Source organism: Humulus lupulus, chromosome X (assembly GCF_963169125.1).
Source record: "Humulus lupulus chromosome X, drHumLupu1.1, whole genome shotgun sequence".
Classification (NCBI taxonomy): Eukaryota; Viridiplantae; Streptophyta; class Magnoliopsida; order Rosales; family Cannabaceae; genus Humulus; species Humulus lupulus.
In genome coordinates this window covers 64,084,247-64,104,033 of record NC_084802.1, presented here as the reverse complement: position 1 = coordinate 64,104,033, position 19,787 = coordinate 64,084,247, and the positions used below count along the sequence as shown (strand labels likewise).

Here is a 19,787-nt window from a genome sequence, read left to right as displayed (position 1 = left end):
AATAGTTATAAATTTTATAAGTTTAACCTATAGTTTAAGAATATTAATTATAACATAAGGTTTGATTAATATTGCTGGTTATTAATATGATAATTATTATAACCTAAGGTTTAGATAGATCCAATAAGAATATGACACTTGTCATGAGCATGGTTATTCCTAAGGTTTAGATAGAGCCAATAGGATTATAACACTTGTCATATGCATGATTATTAAGGAATTATTATTTTAATGATAAAATAAGGGAAATATAAGACTTAGTCTTCACCAGACCAGAATCTGTTAGGAGCATGACATTTGTCACAATTTTATTTATTTGTGGATTAGGTTGTTATTTAGATAATTAAATAGATTTTCCGTAACTTTAGGGTACTGTAACTTCCAACCTATTTTTTACCTAGTTATGTTATGAATTTTGAAAAATAGTATTTCTAGAAAGTTGTAGATAATTGAATCATCTTTCTAACGGTATAAAGATAATCTAAATCGGAGTCCTAAAGCTCCAATTATATTGATTTTGCTGCAGATGAGTTTAGAGTTACGAGATTTAGGGAGTTAGAAGTTAAGATTCTATTTGTTTTTATTATTTTTGTTTTTAATTTTAAAAATCAAGCTTTGACTCCTTAAACCTCTCTCTTAACAATTTGACTAAGTCCTAAGCCTTTCACTGACGAATATTCAAATATCTTCAATAAAATTCATTATTTTTATTCAAGCCAAAAAGAAATTTTTTATTCCTAGAACTCTATAAATAGGACTTAGGACCCAGCCCTTTCACTTACTCTTCAGCTGTGATCAGACTCCAAGGTGCTAGTGAGACCATAAGAGTGATAAATACTTGGGTTGGGAAAAAGCTTTTCTATTCTTAAGCTTTATAAAACACTTTGGGAAGTGAGGTTAGAGTGTTTCGGTATTGGAGTTAGGCTAATTCATAAGGTCAACTGAGGTACTCTTATTCTAAAGTTTCATTCAGTTTGATTCCTTAGTTTCTTTAGTTTTCATTCAAGTTCTAACTTTTGTTATGGTTTTGTGGTTTGGATTTTAAGTTCTTTGAACTTAAGGTGTCTTTTTGGTAAGTTTCCTCTTGGTGGTTTAGTTCTATTCCTTTCATCTCCGTCCTTTAGAAATACTCACTATTTTTATTGCTGGTTTTAGGAGTGTTCCAAGTTTCGCATTTGTTCTCAATTATCCCGGTGTTGGTAAGGAAAATTAGATAGTTTAGTATTATGATCTAGTTTATGTAATGTATGATATAGTTTATGTTTGTATGACCTAACATTTCAGGTGCAATAAAGAGGTAAGTGTGTAACGCCCCAAACTCCAGGGACCGTTACGGTGTGCCTTGTAAACAGTGCTAAACTCGTTAATCGAGTCATTTGGCCAAAATCGTGAACTAAGTATGATTAGCGGTTTAGGGATTAAACATTTTGGTTAAGACGTAACGTTTCACTAGAACGTTTAATATATACATTGGGATCCCGAAAATAAAGCTTCAGAGTTTATTACAGAAAATATTTACAGCAGGCCGTTCTAAGCGGCAAAACAGGGTTCAACCCTAGTTTCACTTTAAACCTCGGCCGTGGCGGACGAGCAGCTGCATATGTACACATCATCACCTAAGCTCTCCAACTCAAGGATGGTCCAGCTTCCTCTTGCCTTTACCTGCACCACGTAGCACCCGTGAGCCAAAGCCCAGCAAGAAAACACAATATAACATGATATGATATCAACAATAACCATAGTAACCATTCGGAACCAACGGTCCATACAGATAGGTGACAATAGCCAAAAGTCACAATAATGAGCATCGCTCCCTCTAGCCATGTGACGATAGGGTCACCAGGGCTCAACTGATAAGTGATTCTTTCATAAGCTCGATTAGGACAGGTGCAAGGTGATTAGTCACCAACATAACCTTCCTCACGACTCTAGAGTCGAAACTGTGGACAACGTCCCTTAGCCATGTGACAAACGGTCACCGGGGTCATATACCTTGGCTGAAATCATCTGGTCTTAGACCAGGCAAGCGCTTATAGTTCTCATTGACCTTCCGATCGGTCCAGCATTAATACCCCATATGAGTCATTCAATGCCGGCCTTGATTAGATCTAATCTTTAATCGGCCTGGCGTTCACAACACACTGCCACTTCTGACCCTTGGGTCGGTAAAACGCGACCAGTGCTCAGCCCGTGGTGAACTTAACTGATAAGTCACAGCTTCACAGACGGATCTGACACCATTTTCGATTCTGACTAATAAGTCAGCGCCATACACAGGTAAGCCATGCCACCAAACATATATCACATGTTCAATATCCATAAACAAGGTATTTAGCATGCTTACTAAATAGATACCAGTACAATTAGGACCATGTACAACCACAGAGGCTCAAGCTCTGAACAATATCATACCCAGTATACAAAGCATGTCCTAATCACATGTTTCTCAAGCATCATATGCAATATATCCAGCAATCTAACATGCACCAATAACAGCCATGCATGTCACGTTTATTAGTCAACCAACATGCATCAAGAATAGCCATGCATGTCATACATAATAATCAACCGACATGCATCAATAATAACCATGCATGTCATACCCATAAATCAACCAACATGCGTCATAATAGCCATGCATGTCACATATACACAGGGTGCAGTTTTCTTACCTCAAAGTCGAGCTAGAATGACCCTTGAGAACGATCAACTTTTAGTCCTTTAGCGGTCACCTAGTCATAACCAAATATAAGGTATCATCAATAAAAATGATCAAAATAAGTTCCCAAATCAATATCTAGCCTTCGGGACATCAATCCCCACTTAACCGGGTACTAGGTTCGACCCCGAGGCCTAAGGCTTGAATCCCCAAGCTAAAAAGATGTTTTTGGTCAAAATGGCCTTAAGGGCCGCGGCCCTCCCCTGCTGCGCCGCGGCACGCCCTCAAACAGAGAGGGCTCTCCCTCTGCCAGACGCCAAGGGCCGCGGCGCTCCCCTGTTGCGCCGCGGCGCTTAGCCCAGACCAGCAACCGACCACACACGAACCAGTTTTTCCCCCTGTGTTCTTTCCTCTCAAACCAGTCCCTCAAACCATCCCTAAACCTCCTCCAAACATATAATTAAACCCCCAAATAACACCCTTAGCTCACTCTCATCAAAACCCAATCATACCATCAATCAAAACCCCTTTAAATCCATACTTCCATCAAGAATCAAAGGCTGAGAATTTGAAGATCAAAACAGAGCATAACCTGAAACAAGTGACTAAAACTCACCTTGAAACCAGTTTGAACCTTCCTTAATAGCTAAACCAGGTCCACAACTTCAGCCCTTTGAATTCCTAGCTCAAAACCTCAAGATGGCCTCAAGAACACCAAGGGAGATAATGGAGAAAATTGTGTACGGGAAGGGAGAAGAAATGGCTCTGTTTTATTCTGTTCTTCTACAGCCCTCCTAAGTTATATATATCCAAAACCCCCAATAACCAAAATACCCTTAAGCCATCAAAAGCTTCTCAAACTATTCTAAGGGTAAAATTGGTACCTTCCACCTATCCCGTTAATCATAATTAACGCTTTTCAATTCCCGATAATCTCAATATCCTCAAATTCCAATAATTCATATCCCATTACCCTTTAATTCCCGGTATTGCTCTAACCATTAAATTCACCCCGAGACTCACCCCGAGCCCCGAACTTAAACCCGTTATGACTAGACCGAACACTTACACCCCATGATCGTCTCATGTCGATAAGCTCGAACCAATCCACCTTATAGTGTGGCTATATTAATTAATCACAATCATGCACCCAAAACATACAATTACGCCCACAGTGGCCAAATTACCAAATTACCCTCATAATTAACATATGAGCCCGTATGCATGAATTCACCATCATATAATAATTTAATTCACGTAAACATGCATATAATCATTAAATACTATAATAAATCAATTATGGCCTTCCCGGCCTCCTAACCAAGGTTCTAAACCTTATTAGGAAATTTGGGGCATTACAAAGTGTGTCTGGACCTAAGGTGTCCAATGATGTATGACGGACTATGTCCGGTAGGCTCAGTTGCCAAAACTTTTTGATAGACCTATGTTTGGTGTATAACGGACTTTTGTCCGGGGCTTAATTACCACCCCTGTATAAGCACTTATCTTTTTATTATATCTGATTTGTTATTTTTTATAGTTATGATTATGATATATGACCTATAGTTATGATTTATGACCTATGATTTATGATCTATGACCTATGACTTATGACTTAGAGTATGATTTATGGCTTAGATTATGATTTAGAATTATGACTTAAGATATGATATGATCTAGATGTTGTGTTTGTATGACTTTGGTGAATATATGTTATGTTTGATTATATGACTAACCCTTGTTTGTATTTTCCTTACTGGTCTTAGAAGCTCACTCCTTATGATGTTGTTATTTCGGGAAATTAAGGATAGAAAGGCCGGTGGCGAGTGGGACCTAAGAGCTTCATGATGTATTCGTTGGGGACCATATAGTTGAGCAAGATCAAGCGGGCCAAATTATTTATTTATTTATTTATTTTTAAAGTTTGTTTTATTTAAATGTTGCTCATTTTTATGTTAAAGACAAGTATTTTATTTTTATAAAACCATGGATTCATGTATTTATTTTTAAGTTTTTATTAAATAAAAGAGCAATATTTACGATTATGACTCAACGCTGTGTTCTCGGTAATCTATGAGAAATTAGGGCGTTACAGTCCCGAAAACGCCCCCAGGGGTAAATATAGTCAAAATTTCCAGAATTTCCCCCTAATCTCAATAACTCCCAATTTATCATCAAATATTTATTCCCATTACCCAATATCCCGGTAATGTGCTAAATACCCCATTGACTCACTCCGAGTCAAGTATAAATCTCGTTGTGACTTTACCACTAGCTTACCTCCTAGGATCGTCTCATGCTGAGTAAGCCTAACATAACCAAATAATAATAAATCACTACACATAAACCACATATACGCCAAATATGCCCGAAATGGCCAAAATATGAAAATTGCCCAATTGAACAGAAATGGGTTCACATGCATATTTAATATACCTAAATATGTATATAATCATTTAATTGCATAATAAATCAACTATGGCCCTCCCGGCCTCCTAATCAAGGCCCTAAGCCTTATTAGGAAATTTGGGTCATTACAAGTCTGTTAGGAAACCGAGGCGCGAAACTTAGGGTAGCGCGTGGCATCACGCGATGGGGCCGAGGCTAACTCAGCTCGTACATCAAAAGTAAACCATTCCCCCTCCGTACTTCCACATCATAACCTTTAAATCCTCTTAGGTCGCCTACTAATTAGGTCGTTCTATTCGTTATGCGATCTGATGGCTCCCAAGAAGAACACACCCAAGAAGAACGCAACCAGCTCGTCCTCTCAGCAAAAGAAAAAGGGGAAGGAGGTCGCCCCTGAGTCTCCGGTGGTGGAAGAGGAGGTAGTGGTTGACCCCAATGCCTTCTTCGAGGCTAAACACATTGCATCCAAGATTACGACCCAGGGGAGGGTGAACAAGATCATGCTGAGCCACAATATTGAGGTCGAGACCAGAGTTCTCATTGCCCGACCTGCTTTTGAAGTGGAACGGAGCTGTTCCCCTCTCCAGGACAACTTCGCGGCCTGGAGTGACGAACACCTGAAGGCAGGAGCCTTTCTCCCCTTGGACCAATACTTCGCAGACTTTCTGAACTTCGTGAAGTTGGCTCCATTTCAGCTCCCCCCAAATTCTTATAGGCTTTTGGTGGGGCTGAAATATTTATTTTTGAAGCATGAGTGGGAGGTCCCCACTCCAGCAGACATCCTCTATTTTTTTTGCCTCAAGGCTAGCCCGGAACAAAGAGGTCGAGGTGACGAGTTCTACTATCTCACCAAATTCCCCAACTCTGCTCCCGTCATCGAGCTTCCCAGCCACCCTAATGGCTATAAATACTTGTTCTTTATGTCGAATGGGTTCCGGAATTGCGAACACAGATACTTCAACCATCCTCATGAGTTATTTATTCTCTTACCTCAGCTCGTGAAATTTTATTCTTTCCAAGATATTTCCCTTGTTCTTGTATTAATTGAGTTTATTTCTCGTGCAACCATATTTGAGAGGACAGCGAAGTTCGCGACCCTTGGGGGTCAGTATGAGAAATTGTCTGGGATGCCCTTAGTGAGAAAGACTACCGCCAGATCATGAATGACATCACGATACTGGCGTGTCAGTTGATTGGCGAAGGCCAGACGTTGTCCTTAAGGACCCGGGCTACCCTCCCGGTAATCCACGAGCTTCCATCCTTTCAAGAGGAGGCCTTGCCAGCCACCGAAGGCGAGGATGAGGAAGAGGACGAGGTGCCTTTTGTGCAGAAAAGGCGAGTTCCTGAGGCTATTCAGGAACCTAATTTAGATTGTTGCGTTAGGGGCAGCAACCGACCCCTCCGGCCAAGGTAACCAATGCCCCTATAGGGAACTAGATAGGGTTGTTGCTGATTTTAGGTTAGTTAGGTTTTTTCAAATCAGCTTGTCCATCATCATTCATAAACCAGATCGTAACATAACCCTGCTTCAATGTGTAGGCCACCTAGTGGTGCGTCATGAAAATAGTTACCCAAGGGGGATAGTTGTTGTCGACAATTCCTTAAATTTTAGGTCCACCATTTTTTAGGAGTATGAGACTAGCCGTAGGTCCTGGTCTTCTCTGCTCCAGGGTGCCTTTGCCCCTGGATTTAAAAAATATGTAGAGGAATCTAGTCCCGAGGAGAAACTTGAGCCTGAACCTCCTAAGATCCCAGAAATACTAGTCGTAGACTCTCCCTCTCCTCTAGTAGTCCCAAGGCCGGAGGTCGTGATTATGGACTCCTCCCCCAGCCCGGAGGGTAGGATCTTCATTTACTTTCTTTCCTTGTATATATTTTTGACTTTATTTGTGAACTTCCCCTTTTTGTTCTTTTCAGGCGAAGAGATGGAACAAACCAGAGCTCCTGATCTCCATACTGCCTTCTAGGCCAGGAAAACCAGCTCGGGCCCTGTTGTGAAGAGGCCCAGATTTACGAAGAAGGCCCCTCCAGCAGCGGGAAATGCCTCAAAATCCCCTGCTAAGGGGAAAGGCACGAGCTCGACAGCTCTGACGTCTACTATTACCGCTAGGGTTCCTCCTCCTCTTCCTCCACCTCGATTCGCGCCTCCTCGGGACCAAGTAATACAAGTTGATCCTCCAGCTCCCTCTGTCCCAGCTGCGACCGTCCAAATACCAGTAGATCCTCAGGATCTAGAGAAAATCCCTGAAGCCTATCGGGGGATCATTTACGAGACGACGGGCCATATGGTGGGGCACACCTATAAGGCCAACTCGAGGGACTTGAGGACTATTGAGGAGCGGAGCCCAAAGAACGTCCTAGAGTCAGCCATGGGGATGAACCTTACTATAAGTTATCCATCCTTGGTGACATCTTTCTTGTTATTGCATTTAAGGATATGTCTGACTTGCATTGTTATTTTGCAGTTTGTCTTGGCTCAATATCGTAGTATAGCCCACGATAGGGCTAGAAATGATGAGCTCTGGGCCAAAGTAAACGCCACCAATAATGCCTTGATAGCCGCTCAAGAAGCCAAGCAGGTCGCCAAAACTACCTTGGCAGCTACTCATAAAAACGAACACGAGGCCAAGGCTGCCCTTGCCTCGTCCCAAGAAAGCGAGCTGGCTGTGAAGACCTCCTTGACTGCTCTCCATGCTCAAAATGCACAACTTCAGGCTGAGGTTGATGGAGCCAAAGCTAAACTGCTCGAGGCCGAGGCCGCAGTCAAAGAAGAGAAGGCGGCCTCATTGTCATCCATGGAGGATATTTTGTACCATTGCTGGGCCTTTAACCAGGATGGGAACTTTTCTTTCATGGTTCCCGCGCTATGGGATTCGTACCTTGAAAAATTCAAGGCTCGAATTTTGCAAGAACCGTCAGAAATGGGAGATGCTTCTGCGACAGGCGAGCAGGATGGTGAGGAGGTTACATCCTCAGACCGACTTGGAGGAGCTCAGTGACAATATTTTTCCTTTAGTTTTTGTTTTTTGTTTTTTATATTTGTTTGTAAACAATTGTCTTTGGGCTCAGTTCGAGGTTTTTCTCCTAGGGACAATTTTATTTTCAATTTATATATCTAACTTTTTATCTATTTATCTTTCCATTATTATCTCTCATGTTTATGACTTCTTAGACTTGTACATTCGAGATTTTAGGAATCGATTTTTAGATTGGGATATATATTTTGAGCTCGGTTATATCCAAACTTTATGTATTGATTTATATCATACCTGTTAAGAATCAAGCCTTGAACCCGGTTATATCTGGGATTTTAAATAATTTATACTTAGTTCGTGTTAGGTTAATTGATAATTCGTGCTTTAAAAAGCCCTTGATTTTAAGCAATTTTCCTAACTTTCCAAGTTTTGGACCTGGTTGTATCCAGGATTTTAAATGATTAAAACTGAGTTCATGCTAGGTTTATTGACATCTCGAGCTCTTAAAAAGCCATCGAATACTCAATTTTCCAAGCTTCTAAGTTTCGAACCTGGTTGTATCCAGGGTTGTAAGTAGTTTAAACTTAGTTCGTGCTAGGTTTATTGACATCTCGAGCTCTTAAAAAGCCGTCGAGTAATCAATTTTCCAAGCTTCTAAGTTTCAGACCAGGTTGTATCCAGGGTTTTAAGTAATTTCAACTTATCCAGCGATCTTACTCTGACCCATCTTGGGTTATATGCCCCCCAAGTAACCAGAATGTAGAAACATTCTCGGTTGCTTTTACAAACATTAAATACACGAGCTGATACAACCTTAACAAGAACAATTATTAAAAAAAATCCATCTATTATTTAATCAAATGGCTTTTATACTTAAGCCTTGCATGGATGATGGTACTACTGATAATACGTTTTTAAATGCATGGCGTTCCAGGTCCGTGGGACTATCTCCCCATTCAGTCGAGCTATGTTGAAGGTTCCTTCACACAGAATTTCCATGAACTGATACGGTCTTTCCCAGTTCGGGCCCAAGACACCGTCCTTGGGATCCTTATTCGTTAGAAAGACCCTTCGAAGAACCAGGTCGCCCAATCCGAACCCACGCATCTTGACTTTAGAATTAAAGTAAAGAGTGATTTTTTTGTTGATAATGGGCGAGCTGTAACTGCGAATCCTCTCGTTTCTCATCAATCAGGTCAAGAGATGCATTAAGTAATTCATCATTCCGTTCCTGGCTAAATGTCCTTTGCCTGTGAGTGCTTACCATGGCTTCGACTGGAAGGATGACCTCCCTTCCAAAAGTTAAGGAGAAAGGAGTGTGTCCCGTGGAGGTTCTGTGAGAAGTTCGGTATACCCAAAGTACTTGCGGGAGCTGTTCAGGCCATACTTCTTTGGCCTCGTCTAACATCTTCTTAAGGCTTGCCTTTAGGGTTTTGTTCACAGCTTCAACCTGTCCATTGGCCTGCGGATACGATACTGAGGAGAAGCTTTTAATAACGCCGTATTTTTCATAGAAGTTAGTGAAGAGATCACTGTCGAATTGTGTCCCATTGTCTGACACGATCTTTTTAGGAAGCCCAAACCGACATACAATATTCTTCACCACAAAGTCCAGGACTCTCTTTTGAAGTGATGGTTGCTAAAGGCTCGGCCTCTACCCACTTCGTGAAATAGTCGATTGCCACCACCGCGTAACGAACTCTTCCCTTTCCCATAGGTAAGGATCCTATTAGGTTGATTCCCTAGACCGCAAATGGGCACAGGGATGAGATCATCGTTAACTCGACTGAAGCAGCTCGGGCAACTATGGTGAAGCACTGGCATTTGTCGCATTTCTGAATATATGAGATGGAGTCGTTTATTAAAGTGGGCCAAAAATAGCCCTGCCTCAATATTTTCAATGCTAGGTTTTGCCCCCCAGCATGATCTCCACAAAAGCCTTCATACACTTCCTACAAAATGGTTTTAGCCTCCTCAGGCAGAACACACCGTAGGAGAGGCAATGAATGACCACGTCGGTACAATGTTCCATCCACTATCACATACGTAGGAGCTTGATATATTTTTTCCTTGTATCATTTCTTTCCTCGGGTAGCCTTCCTGTTGTGAGGTATTCCATTATGGGGTTCATCCAGGTCGGTCTTGTGTCGATCATCTCGACCTCTACCATTTTTTCAGTCATGCTCGGATTCTCCAAAAACTCTACTGGCACTACATTCAAGGTGTCGGCTTCTTTGGTGGTGGCAAGCCTTGCCAAAGCGCCAGCATTAGAATTCTGCTCGCGAGGTATCTGTTCAACAATACTGTACTCAAATTCGGATAGCTCCCCCTTCACCTTAGCTAGGCAAGCCGCCATCTTGGTGCCTCGAGCTTGATATTATCCAAACACCTAATTAACCACGAGCTGAGAATCTCTATAACACTGGACGGCCTTTGCTTTGAGGTCCTTCGCCACTCTCAGTCCAGCCAGTAAGGCCTCATATTCAGCTTCGTTGTTAAATGCTTCGAATATGAATCTCAGAGCTGTATGGAATCGATGCCCCTCTGGGGAGATTAATATGATCCCAGCTCCTGATTCATTCTCGTTCGATGATCCATCTACGAATATTTTCCACAACTCTTGCACCAGTTCCTTCGAAAGCTCCTCTTGAAATCCAGTGCATTCAGCCACAAAATCAGCAAGGGTCTGACTTTTGATTGAGGTCTGTGGTACGTACAATATTTTGAACTGGCTGAGTTCAACTGCCCATTTTAAAAGATGTCCCGACGTTTCAGGTTTTTACAACACCTGCCTTAAAGGTTGGTTGGTCATGACGTTGATTGAATGGGACTGGAAATATGTCGGAGCTTCCTGGAAGCCAATATCAGGCAGAATGCCATCTTTTCTATCAGTGGATACCGTGATTCAGCTCTGAGAAGTCTCTTGCTTATATAATACACCAGTTTTTTAGCACGGTCTTCTTCTCGAACTAACACGGCACTGACTGCATTTTCTGTCACGACCAAATAAAGGAATAGAAGTTCTCCAGACATAGGCTTAGAAAATATTGAGGGTTCGGCCAAGTGCGTTTTTAGGTCGAGGAATTCCTGCTCTCACTCCTTAGTCCATTCAAATTTCTTGTTACCTCTTAGCAAGTTGTAGAATGGCAAGCACCTGTCAGTGGATTTCGAAATAAAACGATTCAAAGTTGCCACCCTTCCAGTCAGGCTTTGAACTTCTTTGCGCGACTTGGGCGAGGGCATTTCTAACAATGATTTGATTTTATCAGGATTCGCCTCTATTCCCTTCATATTGACTATGAATCCCAGAAATTTTCCCGATGCCACTCCGAAAGTACACTTCTGGGGATTCAGCCTCATATCATACCTCCTTAAGATTTCAAAACATTCTTTCAGATCAGATACATGGTTATCAGCTGTCTTGGATTCGACAAGTATATCATCGACATACACTTCCATATTTCTCCCAATCTGATCTGCAAACATTTTGTGGACTAATTGCTGATATGTAGCTCTGGCATTTTTCAGCCCGAATGGCATGACTTTATAACAATATATGTTAGTTAGGGACATGAAGCTAGTATGCTCTTGGTCTGCAGGATTCATCGCGATCTGGTTATATCTAGAATACGCATCCATGAAGGACATGAGCTCGTGACCTACCGTGGCATCTACCAACTGATCAATCCTTGGCATAGGAAAGTAATCCTTGGGGCAAGCTTTGTTCAGGTCAGAGAAATCGATGCAGGTCCTCCATTTCTCATTTGGCTTTGGGACCAGCACGGGATTGGCAACCCAAAGTGTGTAAATATAAATACTTAGATTTTTTTTTATTTTTATGGTATAAGATTAAGTTGAACTGGTCAGAACTAATATCTAATTATTCAATCATTGTAATTTAATAGTTGAGATAAAAATTAAATTTCGAATTGTTCCAATTGTTTTTTCTCACTCCTTCAATCAAAACTTACTTGATGGATGAGCTATTTCTTCAATCATATGTATGGATCTCGGAGAAGGGACCGCCACGTGAAGCTTTGAATAATCATAAGAAAGGTTGAATCATCGTTATGAAGAATTCGTCCTCACAAACCAACATTTTTGGTATTTTAGCGAAAAGGCCAACAGTTCTGTACACACTTTGATTCATATGCCATATAATATATTGGGTAATTCTATGGTTCATACCGGTACATATCTTTCGTGAATTTTTGTGTTTCTTAATTCGTGAATAATTTTCAGCGTGATTCTTTTTATGATTGTATTTATTGTAATTATTTAGATCATCCTACAAATTTTCAGGAAATTCTGAATAATTTACAATGCCGAAAACTAGGTTCAAACAATACTGTTTTCCATGCGTATAAAAAAAATTAATCATGAGTGCAACAACCTATTTGAACCTACTTTTTGGCATTGTAAATTATTCGAAAGTTCTTGAAAATTTGCAGGATACTCTAAATAACTACAATAAACAGTCATAAAAAAAATCGCGCCGAAACTATTCACGAGTCGAGAAGCACAAAAAGTCACAAAAGGTATGCACCAATTGATACATTTTCATGTATGCACTATAGAATTACCTTTTATATATATATATTAAATTATTATTATTTTATACTAGTTTCGTACCCTACACTTTTCATTTTTCTCATTTTTTCCCTTACTTTCGTGTTTTATATGTATTAATATAAAAAAGAAAATTTTCATTTTTTATGTTTTGTATATATATTAATATATATATATATATACTAGTTTTTTTTTCCGTGGAACCATTTTTATGATAAAATAAAATGTTAAAACTTAAGTAATTGAAAGTAAAATATTATTTTAATTATTCATAAAAATTTAAATATTTATTGCATATTTTATAGGGCTAATATTTTTATGACTATATAGTTTGTCTTATTATCTGTTTGAATCATGTATTTTGATAAATTATTTTTGTGTTCAAATAGAGTCTTGACACATAATTAAACAAAAAATTGAATATAACAACAGATTTACTAGGCAGAATAATTATATTTTTATTTTGAATTGTTAATTTGGTAAATTATTTATAACATTTTTTTTCTGTCTTTTTATTGAAAAAAAAATTATATAACCTATAATAAGACAAAATAGTTGATGGTGCTATTTTAATTTTTTTAAATTAAAAAAATATTTACACTTTCACTTAAAAATAATAAATAATTTATAATATGATGCGCTCTTTGAAGTAACTGTTAATTGAATTTTGAATTAATTTAATAGAAATATTGCTCTTGTACTATTATCAATATATGTGTATCCCTAAAATGGGACACATCGATGCACCCGCTTTCTAGTTTTTAGTTCAAGAAGTATTTTCGATGCAATTTTTTTTATGCTCATGTATATTGTAGTTATTTAGAACTTCTTGCAAATTTTCAAGAAATTTCGAATAATTTATAGTGCCAAAAAATAAAATTCAAATAGTTTGTTGCACACGTGGCTTTTTTTTATGCGCGTTGAAGGTAACTTGTTTTAACTTTATTTTCAGCACTGTAAATTATTCGGAATTTTCTGAAAATTTGCAGGATACTCTAAATAACTACAATATACACGATCATAAAAAATTCGCCGAAAATACTTTCAGAGCCAAAAAACACCAAGTGGGTGTATCGGTGTGCCTTTTTTTGGGGTACACCGGAGAATACTCCTAAAATATAAATGTAGAAACAATAGTATTTATAAAGTAGAATATTACTACATATAAGTAAATGTATAATATATTTTTTAAAAGAGGAGCCGAATTAAAAACAACATTCTTTATTGCCACTATAATATTCAAGTCCAAATAGTAATTATATTAAAAATAATCAATATAAAGGAAATATAACCAAACAAAATATGAATCTTTCTTTTTTCTCTCATATGTCAAAATATGTATATATTATTGTGTTGTTTAATGTAGCAAGTTACATGTAAAATCTATTAAGGAAAAATAAATATTATATATATGTATATAGTTTTGTTTATGTACAACACTAAAAGAAGTGAGAAATTTTTTGTCAAAAAAAAGTTAGTAAATTAGAAAAAGGAAATGTGGCCCGGCTAGGCCCACATTTTCGTGCCTCTGAATAATTCGAGCCGGGTCAAGCCCGACCCATATTCAAATTTGTGTCGGGCCGGGTCGGCCCATTGGCACGACTCATGTCGTGTCGGACCCAAATCATGATAGCCTACTTTCCTTATTTGGGCCCAAATTCGAGCCAACTTTTAGGCTCATTTTATTATTGTCAAAGGGAAATTTGGGTATATATGCATAATGTAGGTGCATATATATCAATAAAAAATACTATTTCAAAATAATGCTACTATTTGTTTAGTTTCCAAAAATACCCTTATCATTTTTTTAACTCCATCTCTCTTCTCTCTCTCTCGGGTCACCTTTATTCTTTGGAGTTATGGCAGCCACCACCATCAAATTTCTTTGAAAAAACGTCTACAACTTTGGCATCCCCTCTATTTTTTTCTTCTCTTAAAGTGTCTATGGAGACTAAAATAAAATGCCCCATGATAGTTTTTGATGATATAAAACTTAAACCTACTAAAAGTTCAATTAAGACACTAATTTATGCATTTCGAATAGATCTGTACATGATTGTTTGGTTTTTTACAATTTTTTAGATCTGAAACGTAAAAATTTGTAGAAAATTCGATATACCTCGATGCCCAGCTCGATGGACCCTTAAAAATCATGATTTTTATGAAAAAAAACCACTTGCCTCGATAGACCTCGATGCAAATCAATGCAATTAATAGAAAGTGCATAACTTTTCACTTGGGTGTCCGTTTGAGGTGATTTTTTTTTAATTTGGGTATTTTCTTGAGATCTACACGTTTGAGATGTGTACACACACATTTGGAAAGTTTAAAGCATACCAAACTTTAAAAATATAAGGGTGTTGCTCTAAACTTTGGTGTGTTTTCAAGCTTTCAACTTCCCAAATGTGTATGTACACATCTTAGATGTGTAGATCTCAAGAAAATACCAAAATCCAAAAAAAAAAATCAACTCAAACGGACACCCGAGTAAAAAATTATGCACATTCTATGAATTGGATCGAGGTGTGTCGATGCCTATCGAGGTGTGTCGAGGCATATGGTTTTTTTCTCATAAAAATCATGATTTTTAAGATATACCTCGATGTACCTCAATGCCCAGCTCGATGGACCCTTAAAAATCATGATTTCTATGAAAAAAAAAATCACTTGCCTCGATAGGTCTCGATATGCTTCAATGCAAATCAATACAATTAATAGAAAGTACATAACCTTTCACTTGGGTGTTCGTTTAAGGTGATTTTTTTAATTTGGGTATTTTCTTGAGATCTACACGTCTAGGATGTGTATGTACACATTTGGGAAGTTAAAAGTTTGAAAACATACTCAATTTTGAAAATATAAGTGTATTATTTTGAACTTTGGTGTGTTTTCAAGCTTTCAACTTCCCAAATGTGTGTGTACACATCCAAAAAGTGTAGATCTCAAGAAAATACCTAAATTAAAAAAAAATCACCTCAAATGGACACTCAAGTGAAAAGTTATGTACTTTCTAATAATTTCATTGATTTGCATCGAGATATGTCGAGGCCTATCGAGGCAAGTAATTTTTTCTTGAAAATCATGATTTTTAATAGCCCATCGAACTGAGCATCGAGGCATATCTTAAAAATCATGAGTTTTATGAAGAAAAAAAAACATATGTCTCGACACACCTCGATAGGCCTCGACAAACATCGATGCAATCCATAGCAAGTGCATAATTTTTCACTCGGGTGTCCATTTGAGGTGATTTTTTTTTTAATTTGAGTATTTTCTTAAGATCTACACATCTTAAATATGTACACACACATTGTAAGAAGTTGAAAGCTTGAAAACACACCAAATTTCAAAGTAATACCCTTATATTTTCAAAGTTGGGTATGTTTTCAAACTTTCAACTTCCCAAATGTGTGTGCACATCCCAGACTTGCAGATCTCAAGAAAATACTCAAATTCAACAAAAAAAAAAATCACCTCAAACGGGCATCCAAGTGAAAATTTATGCAATTTCTATTAATTGTATTGATTTACATCGAAGCATATTGAGGCAAGTAGTTTTTTTTTCATGAAAATCATTATTTTTAAAGGTCCATCGAGCTGGGCATCGAGGTATATCGAGTTTTTTTTTATAAATTTTTACATTTTAGATCTAAAAAATTGTGAAAAAAAATTATAAAAAAAACCAAAAAATCATACACAGATCTATTCGAAATGCATAAATTAGTGTATTAATTGAACTTTTAGTATGTTTAAGTTTTATATCATAAAAAATTATCATGGTGCATTTTATTTTAGTCTCCATGGACACTTTAAGAGAGAGAAGAAAACAATAGAAGAGGATGCCAAAATTGTAGACGTTTTTTCAAAGAAATTTGGTAGTGATGATGGTTTAGTGGTGGCTGTCATAACTCCAAAGAATAAATGTGACCCGAGAGAGAGAGAGAGAGGAGTAGAGAAATGGAAGCTAAGAAAATGATAAGGATGTTTTTAGAAACCAAAAAATTAGTAGTATTATTTTAGAATGGTGTTAAATAATAATATTTTCTTTGATATATGCACCTACATTATGTATAAATATCCAAATTTCCCTTGCCAAAAAATATAAAGATGAAGAATTAAATCCCCACCTACTCTTTATCAATCAATAGACTCACCATCAATCCAAATAAATTTCTTTATTTAAATTATAGTTTAAAATATTTTTATATAATTTTCAATAATACTTTATACAAAATTATATCAAAGATAATTATTAAAATTTAAAAACCTATTAATAAATACTAAAAATTTTAACTCACAAATCTTAAAATAAATTAATATAATTATAAAAATAATAAACTTTTATTATAATTATAATTTATAAATAATTGACAAATAAAAATTTATTATCATTATTAATGTTAAAATATCGAGTTTTTTTATCGTGCGTGCTTTCCGACTAGTTCGTTCGTGCTTTCGTATCGTGCCTTCAGACTTGTCGTATCGTATCATGCTCAGGTCTATGTTGTGTCGTGTCTGGCCTAAACCTATATTTTTTCGTATCGTGTTGTAATGCTAAAAAGTCCGACTCTTATTTACAGCTTTAGATAATGAACATGATTTGGTGTTAAAAGAGAAGTTACACATGTACAAAACTACAAATGACTAAACACGTGAGGTCATGTTTTTGAGGAAATTGATTTTTAAATTATAATAAATTAAATAAAGTAGATCTAAAGTGTTGAAGAGAGAATATTGTGAATAAAGCCTTTTAAGGAAAAAAAAACTATAGAAAATGACAAAATAGTTGAGGGAACCACCCCATTATTCATGTTTCTATATGTTTAATAGATAATAAACTTCCTACATACATGAAAGTGAATGAGGCATTTCACATCAAAGTATGAAGCATACAAATGCCACAAGATAATATATTGAGACAAATGAGAATCAGTTTCTAAGATATTTGATTATTGATCCAAATAGATAATTAATACCAATTAGTTTTATGAGGATAAGAAAGTAAATTGAAATTGAAAGAGGTAATTTGATCAAATACTTTGCAAGCAATTAAACAGAGAAGAGAAACAAGAGACGAATGGTAATTGATCAAAAAAAATATTGAACCAGTCAATCTCACTCCACAAAAATGAGAAACAGAGCAATTTATTACCAAAACTGCAAATAGAAATCTAAAAAATAAAATGCAAGAGATTTTTAATATCTAGGGGAAACACAAACCAATTGGAGAGTCAATTTTGGGGCTTTTGGAAATCAAAAAGGGAAACAGCACTATATACCAATAATTGTAGCTCAAAACAAATAAGTTACCCATTGTAATTTCTAGGATTCAAATTCATGATTTATAAGGGCAAAAAAGAAAACAACTGCTGAAACAAATACCTTTTGAATACCATGAAAATATTGATTAAAGATCCGATGTTGAAGGCTCACACAAACACGAGAGAAAAGCCTATGAATCACTCTCCAACAGTCGTGAAAGAGAAAAACCCTCTCAAAATCGATTGCTCTTTGTGTTCTTTCAAGCTTCTGAATAAATAGAGAATAGAGAAGAGGGAGAGAAGAAAGCGAGTTAGCTAGAGAGAGCAAGGGAGAGAAGCAAAAATAGAAAAGATGAGTAAGCATTTGATGATGGTGGTGAGAACAACACGTGGTTGGGAGTGAAAAGGCAGAATTGATATTGAAAAATACAAAAAAGCCCTCGTGTCAAAAACTGAAATAGAAGGATATGCTTCTTTTGAGGAGAACAAGGCTTTTAGTATTAGCGTAATAAGTAATCTTAGCAGTATTTTGTTTTTTTTTAATTTTAACGTAATATTTTTATATTTCACAGTAAATTGTAAATATAATTTAAATTTAAAATAAATTAAAATAAGATATTTTTTAAATATTTTACAATGACAATTATTTAAAATTAATAAAACAATACTTTTTATAACAAAAGTAAAATTTAATTAAATTTAAACTTAAACTTAAACTTCACGTATTATAAACATAAAACATAATATAATATACTATCCTTAGTATATTATATTAACATCTACATAAATTTCAACAAAAATAAATAAATAAATAAATTAAAATATGATATTTTAAAAATATTTTATAATAATTTAAACAATTAAATCATATTTATTTAAAAATAATAAAGTCATACATATCATTTTTTTTATCTTATAAATTTATGTGATAGTTTATTTTTTATCAAGTAATTGTAGCTCTTTTTCTTCATCAAATTCACCAAAGGATATTACGAATTACATTAGAAACTAAAAATAGTTGATACATATATACTACTCTACATTATGACTTTTTCTATTATTATTTTATTCTACTATTAATTTCTTTTTAAATATTATATATATGTTACGTAGTCATGTAAATATATATATATGTCAATGTTGTGTTCAGATGTCATATATATATATATATAGATTATTGATATAAATATTTATATATACTATAGAACGGTAATTCATTCTATTATATATTGAAGAAAAAAAGTGATCTGATTTTTTATTAAAATTATAGACAATGTTTTGTTCTAATTTTTTAATACATTTATATCATATATTATATTAAACATATTTTATTTATTTTTATGATATTGTTTATTTATTTAAAATTTATATGATAATTAAAAAATAATAAAAATAAATACATGTTTGAATAAACATATTTATAATTTTAAAACTAAACAAACGTGACACGTTATTTTTACATAGTATATAAATATATATGACTAGGAAACACAATTATTCTTCCAGTTTAGACTTCTTTCTTTTTTCTAGAAAAGAAAATATATGTCTAGAATAATAATAATATTATTATTATTTTTTTATAATTATTTATAATAATATTATTATTTTTATATAAATATTCTCCCATAAATCAAATATATTTATATATAGATATATTATCTGAAAAAGTTCAAGAGATAATACAAATTTTATAAATTTCAATTATACTGCAAAAATTAAATATATAAATAATATATTAAATATTGATATAAATTTAATGAACTAAAAAAATATAACTACTTTAGTAATATTGAGTTAAGTCAATTACTTATATAAGAAAAAAAATACTAATGTTTCGATAAATCAATGTGAATGAATAGTACCTTATTTATATTCTAAAAGTATAACACCTATAATAGTTTGTAAACCACGTGA

The 19,787-nt window shown here is 35.6% G+C and overlaps 1 long non-coding RNA gene across 1 annotated transcript; it reads right to left on the bottom strand.

Annotated features, from left to right (window-relative positions):
• Positions 1–1,439: 1,439 nt before the first annotated feature.
• On the bottom strand, positions 1,440–18,265 carry LOC133803722 (uncharacterized). Its single transcript, XR_009878115.1, has 2 exons — positions 17,995–18,265; positions 1,440–1,662 (listed from the first exon to the last, which is right to left on the bottom strand). It is a non-coding gene; the product is annotated as an uncharacterized LOC133803722 (long non-coding RNA).
• Between the last annotated feature and the right edge of the window lie 1,522 nt (positions 18,266–19,787).